The sequence below is a fragment of the Arachis ipaensis genome, chromosome B04 (assembly GCF_000816755.2).
Source record: "Arachis ipaensis cultivar K30076 chromosome B04, Araip1.1, whole genome shotgun sequence".
Classification (NCBI taxonomy): Eukaryota; Viridiplantae; Streptophyta; class Magnoliopsida; order Fabales; family Fabaceae; genus Arachis; species Arachis ipaensis.
Genome location: NC_029788.2, coordinates 24288244 through 24308291, shown reverse-complemented (window position 1 = coordinate 24308291; position 20048 = coordinate 24288244).

Sequence of the window (20048 nt, the reverse complement as noted above, 5' to 3'; positions counted from 1 at the left end):
ACAAAGATAGAAACCACCTTCTACAAATCAGCAAAGATGAACACAGAATAATGCAAGAAGTTATCGAAAGTGATCCGGAAAAAGAACCTGACGAGGTCTTTTGGATTGCTAAATAATAACTTAAAGACTGGCCGACGTTAAAAAGTCGGACCAAGTCAACCCAAGTTATCAGCAAATCCCTGGAAAGAGGTCTAGCCAACCCTATAAAAGAGGAATTGCTATAACTTAGAAGAGATCGACATGACGAAGTCGGTCTCCTACGAAAAACAAGTTATAAAAGTAATCCCTGAAAGAGATCTGACAAAGGTCCAAGAAAGAGGATTACAAAATAACTTAGAAGAGCTCGGCATAAAGAAGTCGGTCTCCTACAACGGACAAGTTATAAAAGTAATCCCTGAAAGAGACCTGACAAAAGTCCAAGAAAGAGGATTATAAAATAACTTAGAAGAGATCGACATAAAGAAGTTAGTCTCCTACAACGGACCAGTTATAAAAGTAATCCCTGAAAGAGACCTGACAAAGGTCCAAGAAAGAGGATTACAAAAATAACTTGGAAAAGGATGACGCAAAGAAGTCGGCCTCCCAACAAACAAGTTATAAAAGTAATCCCTGAAAGAGACCTGACAAGGGTCCAAAAAAGAGGATTACAAAAATAACTTAGAAAAGGATGACGCAAAGAAGTCGGTCTCCTATAACAAACAAGTTATAAAAGTAGTCCCTGAAAGAGACCTGACAAAGGTCCAAAAAAGAGGACTACAAAAATAACTGGAAAAAGGACCAACGTAAAGAAATCGGTTATGGATGGCCAGAAATAAATACAAGTAAGAGCCAGAAAACCAAAATACAAGTTGGATCCACACATCCACAACCTCAAAGGATCCAAGCTACAAGCAATAAGTACAAAGCAATCCAAAGAGGCCGAGCAGCAAGGCTTTAGCATTCTCAAAACCCAGAAAGGTGCCAAGACAAGCGCAGACAAGCATGATATAAAATACAATATTATAAACAAACTTCAGGATCAGGCCCAAAGCTTGAAAGCTACTTGTTATTTTTTCAAAATAAAAAGTTGCTAAACAAGCAACCAGAAGGAGTATCAACAGTCAGCAAAATATCCAAATTACAAAATAAAGAGTTTAAAAGCCCACAAGTTGGGCTATCTACACAAATATCCAAGAAAAATCAGCTAAGATTGGGAGCCTTCTCGGCAGCATCAGTACGGGGAGAAAGAGGGTGAGTCTGAATAGGCACAGCATCCACGGTACCATCATCCCGGTTCAAGATCTGGCAGTCCGGATCAGAAACGGAATGACCGACCTCAACCAGAGGAACTGTAGAAGTTGACACCTTGGCAGAAGGCTGATGAGCGGATAATTTATACGCTTTTTGGCATTGTTTTTAGGTAGTTTTTAATATATTTTAGTCACTTTTTATTATATTTTTATTAGTTTTTAAATAAAAACCATATTTCTGGGCTTTACTATGAGTTTGTGTGTTTTTCTGTGATTTCACATAATTTCTGGCTGAAATTGAGGGAGCTGAGCAAAAATCTGATTCAGGCTGAAAAAGGACTGCTGATGCTGTTGGATTCTGACCTCCCTGCACTCAGAATGGATTTTCTGGAGCTACAGAAGTCCAATTGGCGCGCTCTCAATTGCGTTGGAAAGTAGACATCTAGGGCTTTTCAGCAATATATAATAGTCCATACTTTGCTCAAGGAAAGACGACATAAACTGGCATTCAACGCCAGTTCCATGTTGCAGTCTGGCGTTAAACGCCAAAAACAGGTTACAAGTTGGAGTTGAACGCCCAAAACAGGTTACAACCTGGCGTTTAACTCCAGAAACAGCCTAAGCATGTGTAAAGCTTAAGTCTCAGCCCCAGCACACATCAAATGGGCCCCAGAAGTGGATTTCTGCACCATCTATCTTAGTTTATTCATTTTCTGTAAACCTAGGTTACTATTTTAGTATTTAAACAACTTTTAGAGATTTATTTTGGACCTCATGACATTTTAGATCTGAATTTTGTACTCTTTGATGGCATGAGTCTCTGAACTCCATTGTTGGGGGTGAGGAGCCCTGCTGTGTTTCGATGAATTAATGCAACTATTTCTGTTTTCTATTCAAACACGCTTGTTTCTATCTAAGATGTTTATTCGCACTTCAATATGATGGATGTGATGATCTGTGACACTCATCATCATCCTCAACCTATGAACACGTGCCTGACAACCACATCTGTTCTACCTTCGATTGAATGAATATCTCTTGGATTCCTTAATCAGAATCTTCGTGGTATAAGCTAGAATCCATTGGCAGCATTCCTGAGAATCCAGAAAGTCTAAACCTTGTCTGTGGTATTCCGAGTAGGATTCGGGGATTGAATGACTGTGACGAGCTTCAAACTCACAAGGGCTGGGCGTAGTGACAGACGCAAAAGGATCAATGGATCCTATTCCAGCATGAGTGGGAACCAACAGATGATTAGCCGTACGGTGACAGCGCACCTGGACCTTTTTCACTGAGAGGACGGATGGTAGCTATTGACAACGGCGACCCACCAACACACAGCTTGCTATAGGAGGAACCTTGCGTGCGTGAAGAAGAAGACAGCGAGAAAGCAGAGATTCAGAAGACAAAGCATCTCCAAAACTCCAACATATTCTCCATTACTGCAGAATAAGTATTTAATCCATGCTCTTTTATTCTCCGCAATTCATACTGATAATTATAATTGATTTCCTGACTAAGATTTACAAGATAACCATAGATTGCTTTAAACCAACAATCTCCGTGGGCTCGACCCTTACTCACGTAAGGTATTACTTGGACGACACAGTGCACTTGCTGGTTAGTTGTGCGAAGCTGTGAGAAATAGTCCATTAATTTTGGCATACACAATTTCGTGCACCAAGTTTTTGGCGCCGTTGCCGGGGATTGTTCGAGTTTGAACAACTAACGGTTCATCTTGTTGCTTAGATTAGGAAAATTTTGTCTTTTGGGTCAGAGTCTTTTATTATTGTTCTTGTTAAAATTTTAGAATCCTTATTTCCTTTTTCTTAATTATTTTCGAAAATTTTTAAAACCAATAACTTCATGATTTAGTCTTCTGTTTGAGTTTAGTTTCATGTTTTAAGTTTGGTGTCAACTGCATGTTTTTATTTTCCTTTAAATTTTCGAATTGCATGTTCTTTGTTCTTCCTTGATCTTCAAGTTGTTCTTGTCAATTTTTCTTGTTTGATCTTTAGTTTTCTTGTTCTGTGTCTTTTCTTGTTTTTCTTGTGCTTTTTCAAAATATCAGTTTTCAAAAAAAAATTTATTATTTATTATATACCTTATTAAAACACGTTAAATTTATAGCTCAATTGGCTAGAGCGTGGTGCTTATGTTCTTGGTAATTGGCTATCTTTTTAAAACTTTTTCAAAAATAATTTTTTTCTTTGAATAAATCTTGTGCCAAACTTTAAGTTTGGCGTTCTCCTGTTAACTTTTCTTTAGTTTTCAAAAATTTTATTTTGGTTTTCTAAAAATTTTAAGTTTGGTGTTCTTTCTTCATGTTCTTGTGTTCTTGTGAGTCTTCAAAGTGTTCTTGAGTCTTCCTTGTGTTTTGATCTTAAAATTTTTAAGTTTGGTGTACCTTGGTGTTTTTCCTCCAAAATTTTCGAAAACAAGGAGCATTAGATCTAAAAATTTTAAGTTGTGTGTCTTTTGTGTGTTTTTCTCTTTCATCATAAAATTCAAAAATAAAAAAAAATATCTTTTCTAACTATTTTTAAGCAAATATTTCGAAATTTTTTATAAAAAATCAGATTTCAATTTCAAAATTTTATCTTATCTTAGTTTTAAAATTTCAAAATTCAAATCTTTTTCAAAAAAAATCATATCTTTTTCAAAATCTTATCTTATCTTATTTCAAATTCAAATTTCAATTTTCAACTTCCAAAATTCAAAATTTAAAATTCAAAATTCAAATTTCAAAATTTCAAATTTCAAATTTTAAAATTTCAAATTTCAAAATTTAATTTTCAAACTTAAAAATCAAATCTTTTCAAAATTTAAATCTCTTTCGAATCCTTATCTTATATTGTTGACTTTTTCAAAATTCAAAATTCAAATTTTCAAATTTCAAAATTTGAATTTCAATTTTCAAAAATTTAAAAATTTCAAAATCTAATTTTCAAATTTAAAATTTAAATTTCAAAACTTCCTAATCACTTTCTCTCTCTTCATTTTTCGAAAATCCTTACCCCTTATTTTTCAAATCTTTTTAATTAACTAATTATTTTAGTTTTCAATTTCCTTTTAATTTCTGAACTTATATTCGAATTTTCACTCATTTTATTTTACTTTATTTTATTTTATTTTATTTTTGGTTTCAAAAAAAAAATTAATAATAATAATAATAATAAGAATAAGAATAATAATAATACAATCCACATCATCTCCCTTTCTCCATCATGGACCTAAGTGGAAATGAACAGTCCAGAAAGACTCTGGGGTCATATGCTAACCCACTACTGCTTCATATGGGAGTAGTATCTGTATACCCTCCATCGGAGTCAGTAGCTTTGAGTTGAATCCTCAGCTCATTATCATGGTGCAGCAAAGTTGCCAGTATTCCAGTCTTCCACAGGAAGAACCTACAGAGTTTCTGGCACAGTTTTTACAAATTGCTGACACAGTACATGATAAGGAAGTAGATCAGGATGTCTACAGATTATTACTATTTCCATTTGCTGTAAAAGACCAAGCTAAGAGGTGGTTAAATAACCAACCTAAGGCTAGCATAAGAACATGGAAACAGCTGTCAGAAAAATTTCTGAATCAATACTTCCCTCCAAAACGGATGACACAGCTAAGGCTGGACATCCAAGGCTTTAAACAAGGAGATAATGAATCTCTTTATGATGCCTGGGACAGATACAGAGAGATGCTAAGAAAATGCCCCTCTAAAATGTTTTCAGAATGGGTGCAGTTAGACATCTTCTATTACGGGCTTACAGAGAAAGCTCAGATTTCTCTAGACCACTCAGCTGGTGGATCTATACACATGAGAAAGACAATTGAAGAGGCTCAAGAGCTCATTGATACAGTTGCCAGAAATCAGCATCTGTACCTAAGTAGTGAGTCTTCCATGAAAGAAGAGGCTAAAATAGCAACTGCTGAACTCAGTCCTGCAGAACAAGCTACTGAATTCAATCAGCAATTAGATTTTCTAACAAAACAGCTAGCCGAATTCAAGGAGATACTACAAGACACAAGAATAGCTAATATAAATATGGAAGTACAGTTGAAGCAAACAAAACAGCAGTTATCAAAACAAATAACAGAAGAGTGCCAAGCAGTTCAATTAAGAAGTGGAAAAACATTAAAAACCTCACTTCAGAGCAGCAGAAAGCCAAGAAAAGAACAACTGACAGAGGATGAGCAAAATACTATCCAAAATCCCTCTGAGGACAGTAAGAGCCCAGAGAGGAATAATTCTGGCGTTCAAATGCCAGGAACAGGCAAGGAGCTGGCGTGAAACGCCCAATGGAAGCTCAGTTCTGGCGTTCAAACGCCAGAAACAGGTAGGAAGTTGGCGTCCAACGCCAATCAAGCTTCCAACCCTGGCATTCAAATGCCAGTGAGGGATCAGACACACACAAGTGCTGATAACAACCCCTCTAAAAAGGCTTTCCCAACCACTTCTGTAGGAAATAAACCTGCAGCAGCCAAGGTTGAGGAGTACAAAGCCAAGATACCTTATCCTCAAAAACTCCGCCAAGAGGAGCAGGATAAGCAATTTGCTCGCTTTGCAGACTATCTCAGGACTCTTGAAATAAAGATTCCGTTTGCAGAGGCACTTGAGCAAATACCCTCTTATGCCAAGTTCATGAAAGATATCTTGAGTCATAAGAAGGACTGGAGAGAAACTGAAAGAGTTCTCCTCACTGAAGAATGTAGTGCAGTCATTCTGAAAAGCTTCCCAGAAAAGGTTAAAGATCCCGGGAGCTTTATGATACCATGCATATTAGAGAGTAATTGCACCAAGACAGCTTTATGTGATCTTGGGACGAGCATCAACCTAATCCCTGCATCCACTATCAGAAAGCTTGGCTTGACTGAAGAGGTCAAACCAACCCAGATCTGTCTTCAACTTGCTGATGGCTCCATTAAATACCCATCAGGCATAATTGAGGACATGATTGTCAAGGTTGGGCCATTTGCCTTCCCTACTGACTTTGTAGTGCTGGAAATGGAGGAGCACAAAAGTGCAACTCTCATTCTAGGAAGACCATTCCTAGCAACTGGACGAACCCTCATTGACGTCCAAAAAGAGGAGATAACCCTGAGAGTCAATGAGGATGAGTTTAAGTTGAATGTTGTCAAAGCTATGCAACATCTAGACACATCAGACGACTGCCTGAGCGTTGATATTATTGACTCCCTAGTGGAAGAGGTCAATATGACTGAGAGTCTCGAATCAGAGCTAGAGGACATTTTTAAAGATGTTCAGCCTGATATGGAGGACATTCACATGTCCATCTGGAGTATTTACCTACAGAAGGATGCCATTTGGGCTATGTAATGCACCTGCAACCTTTCAGAGATGCATGCTCTCTATTTTCTCAGATATGGTAGAGAAATTTCTGGAGGTCTTCATGGATGACTTTTCAGTATTTGGAGACTCATTCTGCTCCTGCCTTAACCATTTAGCACTTGTTCTGAAAAGATGCCAAGAGACAAACCTAGTTTTAAACTGGGAAAAATGTCACTTTATGGTGAGTGAAGGAATTGTCCTTGGGCATAAAATTTCAAACAAGGGAATAGAGGTGGATCAAGCTAAAGTGGAAGTAATTGAAAAATTACCACCATCTGCTAATGTTAAAGCAATCAGAAGCTTTTTGGGGCATGCAGGATTCTACAGGAGGTTTATAAAGGATTTTTCAAAAATCGCAAAACCCCTGAGCAATCTGCTAGCTGCTGACACGCCATTTGTGTTTGACACAGAGTATCTACAGGCATTTGAAACTCTGAAAGCTAAGCTGGTCACAGCACCAGTTATTTCTGCACCAGACTGGACATTACCATTTGAACTAATGTGTGATGTCAGTGACCATGCCATTGGTGCAGTACTGGGACAGAGGCATAACAAGCTTCTGCATGTCATTTATTATGCTAGCCGCATTTTAAATGATGCCCAGAAAAATTACACAACCATAGAAAAAGAATTGCTTGCAGTGGTTTATGCCATTGACAAGTTTAGATCATACTTAGTAGGATCAAAAGTGATTGTGTATACTGACCATGATGCTCTTAAATATCTACTCACAAAGCAGGATTCAAAACCCAGGCTCATAAGATGGGTGTTGCTTCTGCAAGAGTTTGATATAGAAATAAGAGACAGAAAAGGCACAGAGAATCAAGTAGCTGATCACCTGTCCCGGATAGAACCAGTAGCAGGAGCATCCCACCCTCCTACTGAGATCTCTGAAACCTTTCTGGATGAGCAATTGTTTGCCATTCAGGAAGCTCTGTGGTTTGCAGACATTGCAAACTATAAGACACAAGGTTCTCCTTCTGTAACCATGGAGAGGAAGCATGAAAAGCTTCTCTCAATACAGAGTCAAACAAAACCCCCACATTCAAACTCTAAGTTTGGTTTTGGGAGGCCACAACCAAACTCTAAGTTTGGTGTTGGGAGGTTCCAACCTTGCTCTGATTATCTGTGAGGCTCCATGAGAGCTCACTGTCAAGCTATTGACATTAAAGAAGTGCTTGTTGGGAGGCAACCCAATGTTATTTAATCATATCAATTTTATTTTCTTTTTGTTATTTCGTGATTTATTAGGTTGATGATCATGTGAAGTCACAAAAACTATTGAAAAATCAAAAAACAGATTGAAAAACAGCATTGAAAATAGCACACCCTAGAGGAGAGCAGTCTGGCGTTTAAACGCCAGAAACAAGCATCTGTCTGGCGTTTAACGCCAGAAACAAGCACCAAGCTGGCGTTTAACGCCAGAAACAAGCTACATTTGGGCGTTTAACGCCATAAACAAGCAGTAGTCTGGCGTTAAATGCCAGGATTGCACAGCAAGGGCGTTTTACACGCCTAATTGGAGCAGGGATGTTAAGTCCTTGACCCCACAGGATCCCCACCTACCTCACCATTCCAATTCAAACCATTCCCCTTCCATACCCACCCATTCACACACCTCCTTCTCCTCCACTTCTCCTTCTACTCCCTTCTATCTTCTTTTGCTCGAGGACAAGCAAACCTTTTAAGTTTGGTGTGGAAAAAAAAGCGTTGCTTTTTTTGTTTTTCCATAACCATTTATGGCACCTAAGGTCAGAGAAAGCTCTAGAAAGAGGAAAAGGAAGGCAGTTGCTTCCACCCCCGAGTCATGAGAGATGGAGAGGTTCATCTCAAGGGCCCATAGTTCAGTGGTAGAGCATTTGACTGCAGATCAAAGAGCTATGAGGAAGGAGCAACAAAGACAAGGAAGAGACATAGAGGAGCTCAAGAGCACCATTGGTTCTTCAAGAAGAGGAAGACGCCACCCTCACTAAGGTGGAGCCATTCCTTAATCTCCTTGTTCTTATTTCTCTGTTTTTAGTTTACTATGCTTTATGTTTATTTATGTTTGGGTCTTATTACATGATCACTAGTATCTAAGTGTCTATGTCTTAAAGATATGAATGTCCTATGAATCCATCACCTTTCTTAAATGAAAAATGTTTTCTGAAAAAGAAAAAGAAGTACATGAATTTCAAATTTTAAAATAGTTTAATTATTTTGATGTGGTGGCAATACTTTTTGTTTTCTGAATGAATGATTGAACAGTGCATATGTCTTTTGAATTTGTGGTTTATGAATGTTAAATATGTTGGCTCTTGAAAGAATGATGGCCATGTGCTTGTGGCGTGAAGGTGTCAAGTGAAAACTTGAGACTGATCGGTTAAAGTCGAGGTCCAAAGCAAAAACAGAGTGTGCTTAAGAACCCTGGACACCTCTAATTGGGGACTTTAGCAAAGCTGAGTCACAATCTGAAAAGGTTCACCCAGTTATGTGTCTGGGCATGTATGTATTCGGTGGTAATACTGGAAAATAGAGTGCTTAGGGCCACGGCCAAGACTCATAAAGTAGATGTGTTCAAGAATCAGCATACTGAACTAGGAGAACCAATAACACTATCTGAATTCTGAGTTCCTATAGATACCAATCATTCTGAACTTCAAAGGATAAAGTGAGATGCCAAAACTGTTCAGAAGCAAAAAGCTAATAGCCCCGCTCATCTAATTAAGACTGATCTTCATAGATGTTTTTGGAATTTATTGTATATTCTCTTCTTTTTATCCTAATTTATTTTTAGTTGCTTGGGGACAAGCAACAATTTAAGTTTGGTGTTGTGATGAGCGGATAATTTATACGCTTTTTGGCATTGTTTTTAGGTAGTTTTTAATATGTTTTAGTCACTTTTTATTATATTTTTATTAGTTTTTAAATAAAAACCACATTTCTGGGCTTTACTATGAGTTTGTGTGTTTTTCTGTGATTTCAGATAATTTCTGGCTGAAATTGAGGGAGCTGAGCAAAAATCTGATTCAGGCTGAAAAAGGACTGCTGATGCTGTTGGATTATGACCTCCCTGCACTCGGAATGGATTTTCTGGAGCTACAGAAGTCCAATTGGTGCGCTCTTAATTGTGTTGAAAAGTAGACATTTAGGGCTTTCCAGCAATATATAATAGTCCATACTTTGCTCAAGGATAGATGACGTAAACTGGCATTCAACGCCAGTTCCATGTTACAGTCTGGCGTTAAACGCCAGAAACAGGTTACAAGTTGGAGTTGAACGCCCAAAACAGGTTACAACCTGGCGTTTAACTCCAGAAACAGCCCAAGCACGTGTAAAGCTTAAGTCTCAGCCCCAACACACATCAAGTGGGCCCCAGAAGTGGATTTCTGCACCATCTATCTTAGTTTATTCATTTTCTGTAAACCTAGGTTACTAGTTTAGTATTTAAACAACTTTTAGAGATTTATTTTGGACCTCATGACATTTTAGATCTGAATTTTGTACTCTTTGACGGCATGAGTCTCTGAACTTCATTGTTGGGGGTGAGGAGCTCTGCTGTGTTTCGATGAATTAATGTAACTATTTCTGTTTTCTATTCAAACACGCTTGTTTCTATCTAAGATGTTTATTCGCACTTCAATATGATGGATGTGATGATCCGTGACACTCATCATCATCCTCAACCTATGAACACATGCCTGACAACCACATCCGTTCTACCTTCGATTGAATGAATATCTCTTGGATTCCTTAATCAGAATCTTCGTGGTATAAGCTAGAATCCATTGGCAGCATTCCTGAGAATCCGGAAAGTCTAAACCTTCTCTGTGGTATTCCGAGTAGGATTCGGCGATTGAATGACTGTGACGAGCTTCAAACTCACAAGGGCTGGGCGTAGTGACAGACGCAAAAGGATCAATGGATCCTATTCCAGCATGAGTGGGAACCGACAGATGATTAGCCGTGCAGTGACAGCGCACCTGGACCTTTTTCACTGAGAGGACAGATGGTAGCCATTGACAACGGTGACCCACTAACACACAGCTTGCCATAGGAGGAACCTTGTGTGCATGAAGAAGAAGACAGGGAGAAAGCAGAGATTCAGAAGACAAAGCATCTCCAAAACTCCAACATATTCTCCATTACTGCAGAACAAGTATTTAATCCATGCTCTTTTATTCTCCGCAATTCATACTGATAATTATAATTGATTTCCTGACTAAGATTTACAAGATAACCATAGATTGCTTTAAACCAACAATCTCCGTAGGATCGACCCTTACTCACGTAAGGTATTACTTGGACGACCCAGTGCACTTGTTGGTTAGTTGTGCGAAGCTGTGAGAAATAGTCCATTAATATTGGCATACACAATTTCGTGCACCAAAGGCACAGGGGGAGTATCGACATAGTCATCATCCTGGTCATCAAGGACAATCTTACAATTCCTCACAACGTTATCCAGGCTAAAAAGAGTAAGGTCGGCCTCGGGAGCAATAATTCGAACCTGCTCCTTCAGGATCTCGTAAGCAGCATTCACACTGCTAACGAGATGACCCTGGAGCTCAGAGTAGTCAGCTCGGGCGTTTTCTAACTCCTCCTTCAAACGCATTCCCTCTCGGTAGGAGGTGACGTAGTTGTCTTTATGCCTCAATGCCGTGTCCTCGGCCAACCGCACAGAAGCCGCCAGAGCAAAGGAACTCGCCTTTTCATTCTTCATATCCTTCTCCAGTTTGGCCACCTTCGCCTCAAGCTCCTCTTTCAAGCCCTTCATCCGATCGAACTCCTGTTTTGCCTCCTCCATAAAAGCTTTGGTGGCGTGGAGAGGGAGATTTTGAGCAGTTCGGTACAGGGCAGCTCCCATATGTGCCATTTTTACACTACTCCGAGTTATAAAATCCAAATGACGAAGGAGTGATACATCATCCATAGGGAGGACATTGTATGGACCGATCTGCTGATCTACGAACTCGACCGCGTCAAAATCAGGGGCATCAAGGTTGAAAGGCTCAATTGCTTTTTGTTTCTTGTTGGCAGGAGCACCAGAAGTAGCGGCAAAAATCTGTGGAGGGTCAGCCAGACGAACTCGAGGAGTGGGGATCACCTTCCTCGGCCCAGGAGAACTCGACACCGGCGGCTTCACAGGAACTTGAGAAGATCCCTCTCCCGCCACCTTGGCCGAGATATTTTGAGCAGCCGTATCCTTCTTTGCTTTCTTGTAGGCCTTCATGGAATCATTGTTTTTCGACATCTCTGAAAATACAGAATCAACCACAGTAATAGGTTACAATCACAAAAGGAAGAAGCAAAACTAAAAAGCAAGTATAGAAACAAGTCAGACAGTACCCAAAGCAGTTCAAACCAAAGATGGATCACTCAAAAATCTTTTCGTATCAAGATGGGGTGGTTCCCCCCATAAATCTTCAAGAACAATTACAAAAGCCCGCTCAACCTCGTCAAGCATCTCCTATGTATAGCGAGACACTCTCACATTCTTTTTCCATTCTAGAGGAAAGGTAGGCTCATCATTTTCATCAAGAAAAAAAGGGGCGGGCCCCCTCAACAGCACGGACTCGGAAGAAATAATTCTTAAAATCTTTAAAAGACTCATCGTACATGGCAAAAACTTTATGCGCATGGGCCGACCTGAAAGAAACCCAGGAAGCTTTCTTTTTGAAAGAACCTCCAGGCTTGGCAGAAACAAAAAGATAGAGGAAAAGAGTTTGAGAAGGTGTTACGCCTAACTCTTGGCAAAGCAGCTGAAATATCTTGATAAAATCCCAGGAATTTGGATGAAGCTGGGATGGGGCAATATTACACGACCACAACAATACTAAAAAATATCTCGGACGAGGGGCAAAACAACTCGACTAACATGACACAGAAGAACAAGCAGAAAAGGAAAACCCCAAGACTTAAACAAAAGTCCTGGAGCATCCTTTGGAGGCAGTAACAAAGCAAGGATTCAGGAAAATCTACAGCTTACGTCCCGGCATCTCTCAAACAAGAAAAGAAGATTTAAAACAGCAAACATTTTCATAGGAGAAAGATAAAACATAAAAAGTCATCAAAGCCACTATCTTTTTACAGTCTATCAGCAAAAAGCATCGCCAACATCAAACATGCCAAGCGGAAATCGTCAAAGGCGCAACCTTTTTCAGAATCAAACAAAACCATCATCAAAACAAAAAACGGTGATAACATGTAAAATCCCTAAAAGCATCAAACAATAGGAAAGGCAAAAAAGATCATGCAAAAGACGAAGAAACTCCCAGAACACACATTACAACAGCAATCAGGCGCGGCAAAAGCAGAAAGATCCAAACTTTCTCCAAAATCAAAACTTTCTCAATATCATACAAGAAAATGACGTGGAAAAGAGAAAGGAAGAAAAACCAACCTGAACGAAGAAAGAAGCTTCGAAGGAGATTGAAGAGGAAAAAATGGAATCACCCAGAATCGCCAAATGATGCTGCAACGCAAGAAAAGCAAAATGCAGGCGAAAACAAAAGTGAGAAAGTAAAGGGAGAAGTTATGAAGAAAGACAAAGAAGAGAAACCATTTTTCGATTGCAAAAATTCAAAATAAAGCCAAGGGAAACGGGGCAATTAATACCAATTAATGAAGGTATTAAACCCTCGCACGTTCCCAAGGACAAAGCGCTGATATAAAAGCACGCGCTTTTAGAGGAAGGCGTTCCACATTCAAAAGAGGTTCTACAAAGAAAGGAATCGACAAAATGCTCAAGTTTGGCTTCACTAGAGAAAGATCGAAGTCAAGGACTCGACCTCAAAGCAGAAGACCGAGCTCAAGCAGAGGCACTGTTCACACCCTGGGTCGAGCTATCCGACCCGGGATGTTCAGTAATAAAGCGACCGACCTCTTCAGGTCAGGCTATCCGACTTCTTCTCAAAAGAGGTCGGTCAAATCGACAGAAAAGCCCAGTAAAGGGCCCAAATAGAAGAACACGACCCAAATCCAAAGGCAGTCCAAGCCTATAGAGATAAAGGTGGTTCCCTTGAAGATAAGCTGACCTCAACTCAAAGATAAAGATAAGATAAGATAACTAACTTATCTTATCTAAAAAGGTCACTCTACAACTATTATAAATACACTGGAGCACCCAGGTATAACTCATACTCTGATTCTACAATAAACCTGTTTAATACCCGTGCTAACTTAAGTATCAGAGTCTCTTGCAGGTACCCCCCACCCTCCGGTGACCAAGGATCAGAAGTGCAGCCAGTCCAACAAGTCGGACACAACAGCTCCGGCCGCCACCAGCCAGCCGGACACGTCATCTCCGACCAGTACAGAAGATCTCATCTGAGATCGACCTACAGTTTCAGGTAACCCTCGGAACAGCTTCATTAACAAAAAATTATATTGAGTACCCTAGTGACAGACTATACTTTGCCACACCATTTGCACAACTGTTTCTTCCTCTAAATATATGAACAAAGCGAACACTCCAATTCTAAGCTATCAATATCATGTCTCAAAGTACGCACATGAACGGAAAGAGTCGCTAGTGAATAGATAGAATAATGGCTTAAATTAGCTCAATACATGTCGTGCTTTTATTGTTTATTTATTCTTCTTTTTTTAAATTAAAAAAAATTGATTTATGTACAAGATGAATAAATCTTCATAACGGTTACTCAGATTCAGACCATTATCCAGTGTGGTCCTCGAGATTTCAATTTTACCATTGTAGTCTCCCAAATATAGTTCTGGGAACCATAATGATCCCTGGACATCTTTCCGATAATGAGTCAGCTGTCACAACATTGACAAGGCATCCCCTTGTCACCCTAGAGTGTGCCAAAATGTTATCGTTTTAGTTTGGAACCCAGTTTTGGCTAAAATGATGCCGTTTGGATGAAATTCAGAATGTAAAATAGTTTGTATAAATACAAACACTTCATTCATCTTCGCCACTTTCACCCTCCTCCTTCTTCTTCCTCTTCTCTTCATCAATGGTGCTGTCGTAGAATTTTGTTAGTGGGATTAAAAGTATTGTGACAGGAAGTAGTCTAACTCAGGTATCATTTAAGCATTCGATATGTAGATACTCTAGATGTCTTCTACCTGAGAAACTACAATAAAAAGCTTTGATATAATGAGATAAAGCAATGCTGGTGACATATTCTTGGAAAAGGCTTGAAGAACGGGTTGAGAAACTTGAACACTGATAAGGAGATAAGAGAGATGGTGAAGTGTGCTAAGGACAATGACGAAGTTATTGATGCATATTTGGAGAGTGGAGTGTCAATGCCAGAAGTTTTAGAGGACAATTAGGCTATTGTCTATTTGGATGATGATTATGATGATGAAAAAAGGTGCACTGCTATTATAGAGACTCCTATGAATTTTTCTCCAAATGAGACTTCTAGACTTATGGTTACTCCCAATACACATAGTATATCTAGTTCCACCAAATAGAAGAAGAATTCTCTAAGATTAACACAACCATCACCTTTAAAGACCAAAGTTTCTCAAAGACCCAAGTTACACAACCACCACTAGTTTCAAATACTCACATCCAGGCCAGGAGCATCTAGCCCAAGCCCACCAAAAGCATCCAACCCACTAAGCCCATCAAGACCATTCAACACATCAAGTCAGATAAAACCAGCAAGCCCAAAATAATCCAACAAACCTAGTATATCTAGGAGACCTTGTACAAGATCTACTGCCAGAGAATTCTAGAGCAAAATTTTTAACAATGATATTTCATTTGAAGTGTCTTTTGACTTTTATGAGAGTATAGAAGATAGCTTTTTTAAGCCAAGCCTTGATGAAGACAGCACATCTAATTTAGATACTGTAGGCAACGATGTCAACAGTGAGAGTAGGAGTAGGGTTAATAAGAACCAGAAAGACAAAAATTTAAGAAATGTTAGTCTTCTATCTAAAGAAAAGGAAAAGATTCTAAATAAGGATGATGCATTGGTGTAGGATGTTAGTGATGAGGAAGTGGATCTTAGTTTTGTTGGTAATTTTGTTGAAGGTGTATATTATGGTTTAGATTCTGGAGCTGATTTAAATGGTACCAATTCATGGCACTCGGAGGAGATGAAGACTCCTCCAAATTCAGAGGATGGACTAGAAGACGACAATGATTCCGATGATGCATGTTCGGTGTTTAGGAACTTGGAAGGGTGCAAGACTTGGAGAGTTGCATTTTGAAGTTGGTATGAAGTTTGGCACCAAGTGAAACTTTAGAGAAGTTGTTCGAGAATACACAAATCAAGAGGGTAGCATGAGGTGCAGGACAATTTGTAAAGTTAAGGAGTATTCTTAGGTAATTTATGCATCAAGGGACCATGAGGACACTTGTTGACAAATAAAAATCTTTAATGACGATCACATATATCCCAGAGAGGACAGAGATAAGCATGCCAATAGAAATTGGGTCTATAGCAAACTTGTGAAGAAGGTTAGAAAATATGCTAACTTCAGACACTGTGAAGCTATAACTTATTTCAGGACACGTTTTAATTTGACATAAAACAAGAATTCAATCTCAAAGACTTTGATGGATGCTAAAAGTATAGTGTATGATGATGAAAAGGAACAATATAGGATGGTTAGGGACTATGACTTGACTAAAAACTAATTCCGGTTCAACAGTACAAATATGTAGCAAACCTCAACCAAATGGAAAAGTTATCTTTCAGAAAATATATGTGTAGCTGTAAAAATGGGTTCAAAGCTAACTGCCGTCCTTTGATTGGATTAGATGGAGCATTCCTCAAGACTCACTTTGGTGGGCAGATTTTGTCAGCGGTCGGACAAGATGCTAATCATTATATCTACGTCATAGCTTTGACAATTGTGGACATAGAGAATAGGAAGAACTGGAAGTAATTTTTTGAATTACTACATCTAGACTTAGGACACTACAGAGACAATGACTGATACTTTATATCAGATATGCAAAAGGTAACCATGCATCTTCAACAAATATTAATTTTATTATAGGTTAATTGTTATGATAATCAAACTACTTGTTTTGTTCTTATGCTATATAATTAGTTGATGATTATCCCTCATGGATTGCTTGTGATTGAATAATAAGAATTAGTTTCTCATTGTATATGGTTGAGAGTATGTATGCCATCTAGGACTGATGTGCTTTTATGGGTATTATTATGCATGTGACTTAGGGGCTATTATTTGTATTATGTATGCATGTTAGGGACTATTATGAGTATCGAGTGCTAATCTTGGAGACTATTATATGTACACATTTAAGTGAGTTTTTTATGACTACTGAATTCTGCTATGTTTATGGTTTCCAGGGATTGATCGAAGCAGTTCAAGATGTGATGCCTAGGGTGCATCACCGTTTCTACGTTTGACATTTATGGATAAATTCAACAAAAGTTGAAAGGACTTACAACTAAGGGGCTTCTGTGGGAATGTGTAAGGGCGACAATATATCAAGAGTTTAGGGATGAAATGGACAAGATAAAGAGACTAAATAAGGATGCATGGACATATTTAGATAAATGGCCAATGGAGACATGAACTAGGAGCTCATTCAGCCATAAACCAAAGTCGGACAACGCAAAGATCAAGGATACAAAAGAAAAATCCATAATAACATTGTTGGAGGAAGTTAGAATGTTTGTAATGCGGGCTATAGCCAAGAAAACGGTGAAATTAAACAATCATGTTGAGGTCTTCACACCAGTTATAAAGAGTAGATTGGAGAAAATCAGAAAAGAGTTTAAGAGTTGGAAGCCAATTTAGATAAGGAATAATAGATATGAAAAATTTAAGATTCATATCTACCCAACTAACCATGTAGTAAACTTAGGAAAAAGACTATGTACCTGTCAATTTTGAATGCTAACAGGTAATTTATTTTATTTTTGCAATGTATCCCAGCTAATTCTTTAAAAAGTATATCATTAAGCATGTCATAAATAATCTTCGTTGTTGCTCATATGTAAGTATTATGTGTGTGCATGCATGTGCTGCACTTTCTTAGGTTAACAAGCCACCAGAATAATTTTATCATAGATGGCTAACCATGGATACATATAAAAAAACATATAATCATTATATTAATCCCATTTCTAGCCAACCATTATGAAAAAAAAATAAAGGAATATAATAGACTTTATATACCAAAGATTAAAAAAAACTAGAAAAATTACAGATGAAAAGAATAATGGATGCAAATAAAAAAGGTGGAGGAGAATCTAAGAAGACCAAACCTAATCCTAAACTTGATAGTAAAAGTGGAAATAAAGTTCATCTAAAGAGGAAACAAGGAACCTTTACATATAGCTTCTGTAATAAAAAAGGACACACAAGAAGAGGCTGCAAGAAAAAAAAAGGTGACTAATGCTGCTAAGAATTAGAAAAATGAAGGAGGTGTTCCTGCATCTGAGCAGCCTCAACATGATAATGACCAAGGTACTGGAGATAATAATCAAGTTGTGCAATCTCCTGTGAATGCTCCAATTGGTTCTGATGCACAATCTGTAGAGATAGATTTATCTTAATCTACTGTCTCTGAGTCAGAAGATTATCAATAGGTTTTTAAATATTTACATACACAGCTTTATTTGATTCATGTGAATGGTGATTGATGACTAATGATTCTTTTTATTGATATAGGTGGCTAGACTCATAAGGCCTCCAAAGTTGTCTCTAAGAAGATTCTCTCTACTACTAATCTTTGGCCCAGTTAATTTCATGCAGAGTGTTAGTTTAAGGACTGCATCAAGATTTGTCAATTTTTTAAAATTCGTCCTAACTCCAGGATTTAAGGCTCAAAAAAAAAAAATAAATGAAGACTTTGAAGGCTTTAACTTAATGTGTATAGGATTTTCTATTTTACTGTAAAAATTTATATTTTGGTATAATCTTTTAGGTTTTGTTGTAAAGCTCTTTGATTGTGGCTACTTTCTTTAATACACTACCATTATATAGATATTTTATGCGTGATTGAGTAATTTGGATTGAACCATGATATTTATGTTAATACTATCATGCTTTATGCTTTGAATTACTTATACTGCCTTCTCTAGTACACTTTTTTTTCTAGAATGAACAAATTATATTAAATTCTTGATTAAACAGGTTTTCATTACATCAACAAAGACCATTCAGCATATTTTTATTCCATAAGCAAGTTTTCATATTTTCACTCATCATTAATTCAATATACATTAACCACTAACTCTTTTGGCTCATAATTTACAATATAGGATCACAATCAACACTATAGACACAAGTACCACTAAAAATTGGACAACCAATTTTTTACTCCTAGCATCTTTCTCTAATCTTCCAAGTCTTCAATCAAAGTTCATATTAATTTTATTATTGTCTCCAATAGATTATGATTTTTCAATCGATTCATCCTGTCTAATTTCTACCCACACAAAAAATTCACATCATCCCTTCCCACTTATCTGTAATCAACCAAACATATAACAAACTCACTCAAATCTAAAAAAAAATAAACAGTGACAAGAAAAAGATTGATAGCAACATAGATAATAATGTCAACACATGTAATAATGTTAACTCACATTATAATTAGGACAACTAAAAGAAGTGTTTGGATTTGAATGTATTTTAGACCACCTGAGAACAGGACGACAACCACAACCGCACTATTTTCACACTCGCGAGTTTCTGCACATATTTTACATTTTTGTCCAGTACCCACTAGATGGTGAGCGAATAGAGCATCCAAGTGTAGTGCTACCACCATCCATCATTCATAAGAAGAATGTGAAGAAATGGAGGAAGAAGAAGAACAAAGTCGCTGCGAAGATTTGGGAAATTAGGGTTAAATAGAGAGGGAAAAATCGAATTGGGTCCAAATCGCAATGTTGCCAGCTAAGCTAGCCGTTGCACCATCCAGTGTGGCAAGGGGATGCCACGTCAGCACTGCGACAACTGACTCATCACCAGAAAGATGCTTAGAGATTACTATGGTGCCCCAAGTTGTATTTAGGGGACTACAATAATAAAATTAAAATCTCGAAGACCACATTGGATAATAGCTTGAATCCCAGAAATTATTAAGTATTAAAAATTTACTCTATACAAGACATTCAATTATATATTTCACCACAGTAAAAGTAATTATTTTCTTATTAATTACTTAATTGATAAAAATATATATATTTATGAAATGAATCGTTTCCATATCGAAATTAAAGTCTTATATATTTTTTATTTTATTTTTAATTTAATTCTTGTTTATGTGATACAGTTATAGTAAGAATGTACATTCCTTGTAAAATTCACAGCAAGTTCCCAACAGTACTTATAGATTGATTAAGCCTTCACATAACAACATTTAGATTTCAAAGTAACATGTTAGACAAGAAATGAAATTGAAGTAAAGTAATTATAATTTAAGATGCATTACATACTAATTAACTCTACCTATTTACATAAAGGCCACTCAGAAGTTGGTGTATGATGATGAGTCTATCCATAATTAT